General features: G+C 44.3%; 1 pseudogene; it reads left to right on the top strand.

The window, feature by feature from the left end:
- Positions 1 to 3,985: 3,985 nt before the first annotated feature.
- Positions 3,986 to 5,332, top strand: LOC125527201 (annotated as a pseudogene).
- Positions 5,333 to 9,151: the final 3,819 nt, after the last annotated feature.

Here is a 9,151-nt window from a genome sequence, read left to right as displayed (position 1 = left end):
CAAATTATGTCGTAGCTCACTTTGGTTCTACTTTAGATATGTTCCTAGAGAAAATTTAGTTGAGAGTTGACAGTAGCAATTATGCGGACTGGGTCCGTGAACTGAGGATTGTCCTCGTTGCTGCACAGAAGGGCTATGTCCTTAATGCACCGCTCAGTGCGTTGAACCTCGAGCGTCGTCTGTAGATGTTGGGAAACATCTGACATATACATTTTGATGACTACGTGATAGTTCAGTGCGTAATACTAACGGTTTAGAATTGTGGCACCAAAGACGTTTTTGAAACGTCGCAGAACATATGAGATGTTCCAAAGACTGAAATTGGGATTTCAGACTAGTGCCCACGTCAAGAGGTATGAGACCTCTGACAAGTTTCTTAAGCCTGCAAACTATGGGACAAAAGCTCAAACATTGAGCATGCGCTCAGATTGTCTGATTACTACAATCGCTTGAATCGATTGGGAGTTAATCTTCCAGATGAAATAGTGATGATTCTCCATAGTCACTGCCACCAAGCTATTGGAGCTTCGTGATGAACTATAACATATCAGGGATAGACATGATGGTCCTTGAGCAACTCGCGATGTTTGACACCGCGAAAGTAGAAATCAAGTAGGAGCATCAATTGTTGATGGTTAAACCACTAGTTTCAAGAAGGGCAAGGGAAAGAATGGATACTTCATGAGACGGCAAATCAGTTGCTGCTCTAGTGAAGAAACCCAAGGTTGAACCAAACTCGAGACTAAGTGCTTCTGTAATGAGGGAACGGTCACTGAAGCAGAACTACCCTAGATACTTGGTAGATGGAGAAGGCTGGCAAGGTCGACAGAAGTATTTTGGATATACGTCATATTATTGTGTACTTTACTAGTACTCCTAGTAGCACCAGGGTAATAAATACCGGTTCGGTTGCTAAGCGTTAGTAACTCGAAATAAAAGGCTGCGGAGACTAGCTAAAGGTGAGATGACGATATGTGTTGGAAGTGTTTCCAAGGTTGATGTGATCAAACATCGCACGCTCCCTCTACCATCGGGATTGGTGTTAAACCGAAATAATTGTTATTTGGTGTTTGCGTTGAGCATAGACATGATTGGATTATGTTTATCGCCACACGGTTATTCATTTAAGGAGAATAATGGTTACTCTGTTTATTTGAATAATACCTTCAATGGTCTTGCACCTAAAATGAATGGTTTATTGAATCTCGATCGTAGTGATACACATGTTCATGCCAAAAGATATAAGATAGTAATGATAGTACCACGTACTTGTGGCACTGCCATTTGAGTCATGTTGGTATAAAACGCATGAAGAAGCTCCATGTTGATGGATCTTTGGACTCACTCATTTTTGAAAAGATTGAGACATGCGAACCACATCTATTGGTAGATATGCATGAAGAAACTCCATACAGATGGATCATTTGGACTCACTTGATTTTGAATCACTTGAGACATGCAAATCATACCACATGGGCAAGATGACTGAAAGGCCTCGTTTTCAGTAAGATGGAGCAAGAAAGCAACTTGTTGGAAGTAATACATTTTGATGTGTGCAGTCCAATGAGTGCTGAGGCACGCAGTGGATATCGTTATGTTCTTACTTCACAGATGATTTGAGTAGATGCTGAGTATATTTACTTGATGATACACAAGTATGAATTATTAAATGGTAAGTAATTTCAGAGTGAAGTTGAAGATCGTCATGACAAGATGATAAAATGTCTATGATATGATCATAGAGATGAATATCTGATTTACGAGTTTGGCACACAATTAAGACATTGTGGAAATTGTTTCACAACTAATACCGCCTGGACCACCATAGTGTGATGGTGTGTCCGAACATCATAACTGCACCCTATTGGATATGGTGCATACCATGATGTCTCTTATCGAATTACCACTATCGTTTATGGGTTAGGCATTAGAGACAACCGCATTCACTTTAAATAGGGCACCACACAATTCCGTTGAGACGAACACCGTATGAACTATGGTTTAGAGAAACCTAAGCTGTCGTTTCTTAAAAGTTTGGGGCTGCGATGCTTATGTGAAAAAGTTTCAGGCTGATAAGCTCGAACCCAAAGCGGATAAATGCATCTTCATAGAATACCCAAAAATAGTTGGGTATACCTCCTATTTCAGATCCGGAAGCAAAAGTGATTGTTTCTAGAAACGGGTCCTTTCTCGAGGAAAAGTTTCTCTCGAAAGAATTGAGTGGGAGGATGGTGGAGACTTGATGAGGTTATTGAACCGTCACTTCAACTAGTGTGTAGCAGGGCACAGGAAGTTGTTCCTGTGGCACCTACACCAATTGAAGTGGAAGCTTATGATAGTGATCATGAAACTTCGGATCAAGTCACTACCAAACCTCATAGGTCGACAAGGATGCGTACTACTTCAGAGTGGTACGTAATCCTGTCTTGGAAGTCATGTTGCTAGACAACAATGAACCTACGAGCTATGGAGAAGCGATGGTGGGCCCGGATTCCGACGAATGGCTCGAGGCCATAAAATCCGAGAGAGGATCCATGTATAAAACAAAGTATAGACTTTGAAAGAACTACTTGATGGTCGTAAGGCTGTTAGGTGCAGATGGATTTTAAAAGGAAGACGAACAATGATGGTAAGTGTCACCATTAAGAAAGCTTGACCTGTCGTTAAGATGTTTCGCGACAAGTTCAAGGAGTTGACTACGATGAAACTTTTTCACTCGTAGCGATGCTAAGAGTCTGTTGGAATTATGTTAGCAGTTACTGCATTATTTATGAAATCTTGCAGATAGGATGTCAAAACATTGTTTCCTCGACGATTTTCTTGAGGAAAGGTTGTATGTGATACAACCAGAAGGTTTTGTCAATCTTGAAAGATGCTAACAAGTATGCCAAAGCTCCAGCAATCCTTCTAAGGACTGGAGTAAGCATCTCGGAATTGGAATGTACGCTTTGATGAGATGATCAAAGATTTTGGGTTTATACAAAGTTTATGAGAAACTTGTATTTCCAAAGAAGTGAGTGGGAGCACTATAGAATTTTTGATGAGTATATGTTGTTAACATATTGTTGATCAGAAATGATGTAGAATTTCTGGAAAGCATGCAGGGTTATTTGAAAAGTGTTTTTCAATGGAAAACCTGGATTAAGCTACTTGAACATTGAGCATCAAGATCTATAAGGATAGATCAAAAACGCTTAATAGTACTTTCAAATGAATACATACCGTGACAAGATTTTGAAGGAGTTCAAAATAGATCAGCAAAGAAGGAGTTCTTGGCTGTGTTACAAGGTGTGAGTATTGAGTAAGACTCAAGACCTGACCACGGCAGAAGAGAGAGAAAGGACGAAGGTCGTCCCCTATGCTTTAGACGTAGGCTCTATAGTATGCTATGCTGTGTACCGCACCTGAAGTGTGCCTTGCCATGAGTCAGTCAAGGGGTACAAGAGTGATCCAGGAATGGATCACATGACAGCGGTCGAACTTATCCTTAGTAACTAGTGGACTAAGGAATTGAACATATAAACCCTCCTAGACTGCTAGGCAGAACCGCGCCCTCCACGTCGCCTTTAAATCGCTCGTGCCACCGCTTGTAGATTTCGTGCCCCCCCGAGGGCATTATTGTACTTTCACGTGCAGGTGTATAAAAGTCAGCCGCTCCGCTTGTAGAAACCTAGCCCCCAAACCTTTCTCCCACGCACCCGCAGCCGCCTCCCTGAGCTCCCTCCTCATCCACACGCGCTCGCCTCCGCCGCGAGCCCTCCTCTATCTCCCTCTCCTCCCTCCACTCTTCTCTTCCCCGCCCCCTCCTGCTGTCGCCGGCTCCCATCCCCTCGGCGACGCGCCGCAGGACCCGCACGGCCACGCAGCCACTCCTCCGTCTCCTTCTCTCCCTTCCTCCGCCGCTCGTCGCAGCTCCGCCTCCCCGCCTGGTAGCGGCCAGAGAAGGGTTGCTCCGCCTCCCCCTCCTCTTCCTCTCTTCCCGAGCATGGTCTCGATCCGGGCCTCGATCTGGAGCAGGAGAGGCCAGGAGTGCAGCCTCGATCTGGAGAAGGGCAGCAACCGCCGGCCGATTCCGGCCCGCTCCGGCGACCCCAGCGGCCATCCAGCACCTTCCCGTGCTCTCCTATCGTTCCCCTACCATCTCCATTGGTCCTCCAACATCATCTGCGGCTAACCCTGGAGCACCCCACTGCTAAACAGAGTGCTAGCAATGTTCTGGAAGCTCGAGAAATCGAAGGTGGCGCTAGAGGTGCTTGATAAGTTCAGTGAGTTTGGCTGTACCTCGGACGGTGACAGCTATTATCTGGCGATTCAAGCGGCTGGAAAGAAGTCCATGGTTGGTGCTGCATGGGGAGTTTGCGAGAAGATGATTAGCTCTGGGTGCTTTGCTGATGGGAAGAAGGCCGGTGAGATTGTGACCTTCTTTTGCAAGGGGAAGAAGGTGACGGAGGCACATTCAGTATACCTAGCAGTGAAGGAGAAGAAGGTTCAGATTCCTACGTGGCTAAGTCATCCTTGGATTTCCTTGTTGGTGCTTTGGCGAAGAATGATGAGACCATCAGTATGGCTCTGGAGCTATTGGAGGAATACAAAGGAGAGTCTCTTAAGCATGCAGGCAAGTCCTTGGCTGCCGTTATACATAGTTTGTGCAGGATGAAGAATGTGAAGGATGCAAAGAAGTTGTTGATGAGGATGGTGAATCTTGGCCCAGCTCCTGGTAGTGCAGTGTTCAAATTTGTCATCACAGGATTGTCTAAAGAGGGAGAAATGGAGGAACGCAAAGGATATGATTAGGGTGATGGAGAGGCGAGGGCTGCGCCCTGATGTTTATACATACAGCATGATCATGAGTGGCTACGCAAAGGGAGGCATGATTGATGAAGCCCATTATCACATACTGATCTGTGGTTACTGCAAGATGGAGGAGTTTGAGAAGGCCCTGGAGTGCCTAAAGGAGATGAAGGAGGACGGGGTACAGCCAAATGTGGATGAGTATAACAAACTCATCCAGTCGTTATGTCTAAAGGCTATGGACTGGAGAATAGCTGAGAAGCTCCTGGAGAAAATGGAGGGAAGTGGACTATACCTTAAGGGCATTACCCGCAGCCTCATAGCAGCAGTCAAGGAATTGGAAATGGAAGAGATGTCAAAAGACAGCCAAGAAGCATAGTTTCTCTAGGATACGCTTGAAGTGACACATTCGCTAATAAGTTTTGGGGAATTTGCCCTCTTTTTGCTCTCCGCATCTCTGGTGAGGTTATGAAAAACAGCATCTTTTGTACTTGTCTGCTTGTTGTTAGATGCTAAAATAATATTGCATTTGTATTATAAATGCTGGACCGGCAGGGATGCATTTTTTATTTTGGTCTAGAGTTTTCACGCAATTTTTGATCCAATCTTCATGACCTATCAAATGAGGATACATGGTTGTGTATTCCCAGAGCAAGAGGCCTTGCAAACCAAAAAATCGATTTTTTTTGGACGGTGCAAAAGGGAAAGTAGTACAAAGAAAAACATGTTGATGCAGCAGCAGATACCTGTTATTTCTTTGGTGCATGATATACAAGAACATGACTATATGCTGTTTTCGTGTAAAAGATGGGAATGACAGCGCTATATTGTTAATGTGTAACCCATAGACTTTTGATGGCTTTGGTGTCTGATTCAAGGAAGATATTCTTCATTGTTCGCGTCTTACTAATTTGGTCTGCTATATAACGGAGTGATTTTCAGGGAATGCACTTGATGATTTGTTACTGATGTGTATCCGCATACAAGTCTCGTGTGTAGTAATCTGTTGGTCTTGTGTGCACCAATTCGGAGCATAGTTTAGCTGCATTACTAGGACATATGGTCTATATGATGAATTTAGTGCCCGACGATTCAGTGTTTGATTTGGTTCCTATTTTCTGTGTGGTCTGTTTAAAACACAGATGTAACATCCCAAATTTGCAATTTGGAATGTTATACACTAGATCATCATGCATATCATATTTTCTTGCATTTTGGTCGATCCTAGAAATTTCACGCAACTCAAGGACCTTCGGAGAGAGTTGGGGATTTCGTTATTTTCATATTTGAGAGTTTTCTCGAATTTGAAAAGAGGATCATTTGATTTATTTATTTCATCTTCAATTATTTTCCTATATCAAAAAAATGAGAGAGGAATAATATGACTTTCCCAAAATTTAGGAAAAATGAAGATTTAATAAATAGATCAATTTTGGTTTTGCCGGAGTTTTTTTGCATTTTATTTGGATAGGGAAAAATGCGCGTTTTCAAAAATTGCATTCTAGGTCCGGAGTAAAGTTCATTTTGTTCGACTCATTTTTAGGAGTCGGGGAAAATTTACTTTAGAAATTTTGGAGCCCGTTTAGATTTTCTTTTCTGTGTTTTTCTGCGCGCGAAACCGTTTAAAAAAAAGGAACTCCAGCAGGCCAGCCGGGCCAAAGGCCCAGCCAGCCAGCCACCGCCCCAGCCTCCCTGCGCGCCGTGCGCCAGGCAAGGCAGGCGCCAGCCGCCGCCGCCTCTTGCTCTAGCCGAGTCCGGCTAGGGTTAGCCCCTCCCCTTTCCTTTGTTTCGTTTTCCTTTTTCCTTTCTTTTTCTTGTCCCCTACCCCAAGTCTCCTCCCCTCCCCAATATAAATACCCCAACACCCCCCCCCTCTAAACCCATCAAATCAAACCCCAAGCCCTCCACCGCACCCCACCCCGCGCCCTACACCGCCGCCGCACCTTGCCCACGCCGCCGCCCTACGCCACGCCACCGGAGCCCCTCGTCGGAGACCTCGCCGGAGGTTGCCCCGCGTCTCTTTTCCTCGGATCGTTTTCTTCTAATCGTTCCGATTCCTTTTCTCTCCTCTGATTCGTTTTCTAGATCGGTTTTTCGTTTCGGTTTTCTTCTCCGAAACCCTAGATCGGATTCGTTTTCTTTTCCGATTTAGTTGCCTTTGGACCGTTCGCCGGACCGTTCGTCCTAACGAACGTGATCACCGGATTCTTCTAGGTTAACGAACGTCCGTTCGTATAACCGTTCTTCTTTTTCTTCTCGTCGGATTTATTCCGCGATCGCGATCTCAGATCCGATCTTCGTTCTAGTCTTTCTTCTCGCTCGTTTATCGGAATCAGGTGATTCAAGCGCCTGGAGTTTCGTTTCGAAACCGCCGTTCCGTCTAATCAACTTAAACAAGTTTTTGCCCCGGTAAAATTTGACCTAGTTTCAACTTGCTAGAACCGAGTTGTTTTCTTCCGCCGTTTGTTTTTCCGTTTCTTTGTTCGGTTCGTTCTTTCTTTGCAACCGGAGTTCTTAAGTTGAACTTTCTGGTTCGTTCTCTTGTTCGAGTTTTACCTGTGCATTAGATGAGTACTTATTGTGTGCTTGTTGTTTGTCTGCGATAGATCACCCGGATTGCGCCGCTTGTTACTTCGAAACCCTAGGTCTCGCGGATCATCAGCAAGGCAAGTAACACTTTGATCATACCTTTTCTACAACCCATGTTTTATTGCATTAGATCAATCCTCTCACATTGCATGATTAGGATCTAATTAAATTGTGGGATGGGAAGTAGATGAGGTAGTACCTATTACCTGTTTATTATGAAACCTTTGGGAGTTACTTCTACGTTTGCTTATTATGCCATGCTATGCTAGTAGACGTGGATTGGGTGAGTGATATCCATGACAGATGTGAGTTGATAATTAATGGTTTATCTAAGGTGGCAACTTAAACACACATCTGGGTGGATTGAGGCACCTGATGTCTATCAGGACTTGCCTGTTTTTTTTTTTTCGGACCGCCACCCAGGCTCAAAGGGATCATAAGATCTTTCATGCTAGAAACTTCCGTGTGCAGCCACAAGCCATTATGGGCTCTGGCATAGTTGACTAAGTTGTGCGAACTCTTACGGGGTGGACTAGCAGATGTAGGGGTTGTAGGTGGTACGGTCTACCCCACATGTAAGGTGCTAGCGCTTCTGAAAGACTGTGTCTCGGTCATCCGTCTTCTCAAACACCATGTAGTGCGAGAAACCAAACGGAGGCGATCGAGTCTTGTGGGGAAAAGTGCGCAAACCTCTGCAGAGTGTAACAAACTAATCATGATTAGCCGTGTCCCCGGTTATGGACAACTTGAGTATCTAGTACTTGAATATCATGTGAATCTCAACATGTTACTTATAATTAATGTTGTTGGGTTTTAGTTGTTCACTTAATTGGGATCGGAATGCTGTCAACCATTCTCGATGTTTAACAACCACCATCATAGTTAAATAAATTTATTCCTTTGCAGTAGGGAAAAACTAGCTTTACGCAAAACTGTAACCATAGAGCTTTCCACCAGCCATATATGCATATAGTATAGCTGTTTCATTCCATTACTCTCTATGTGTTACATTGCCAGCATATCCCATGTGCTGACCGTTTTTGGGCTACAACTTCTCATGTTGCAGACTTTTCAGACGACGAGTAAGGTGTTTTAGGTCGTGGTTCTATACTCAGTGATGCCGTTGGAGTTGATGGACCCATTTATCTTCCGAGTCTTCCGCTGTTATCGACACTAGATGGCCTTAAGCCATGTTTATTGTAATAATTTCTCTTTGAGACAACGATGTAATAAGTGTGTGATTGCCACTCTGCTATAAATCCTTCGATGTACTGTGTGGTGTCAGCATTGCTGATCCAGGGATGACACCTGAGCACAGAGCGCTTGATCCATTCGGGTCGGATCGCGACAGAGAATGGTATCAGAGCACACGCTGACTGTAGGACACAACCACTAAGTTAAATCCATAGATCACCATTCTCTTCTCATTTTCTAACTTCTCATCTTTTCTACTCTTTTAGGATGACGAACGCGAAGATTAAGTACGCTCAACCGGATGAAGGCACACCTTTTGGATTTCACCTGAAGGAAGTCACCAAGTACCTGAATATTGGATTACCAAGCTTCACGGGAACCTTCAACGCCACTCTGCCTGAAGAGGAGCGCTAGAAGATTCAAGCTCACGTTCCGGGAAGGACATTCACGCCAATCACGAAGCCCATAGATAGTGTTTTCAATGCACCAACCTGGAGTCTGGGAAAGAGCATGGCAGCTCATATCACCATAGGACGCATTGGAGAAGTTTATCAAGAAGACCTCAAGGACACTATCT

The sequence above is a fragment of the Triticum urartu genome, unplaced genomic scaffold (genome assembly GCF_003073215.2).
Source record: "Triticum urartu cultivar G1812 unplaced genomic scaffold, Tu2.1 TuUngrouped_contig_3261, whole genome shotgun sequence".
Taxonomy (NCBI): domain Eukaryota; kingdom Viridiplantae; phylum Streptophyta; class Magnoliopsida; order Poales; family Poaceae; genus Triticum; species Triticum urartu.
This window is presented reverse-complemented; position numbering and strand designations above follow the sequence as displayed.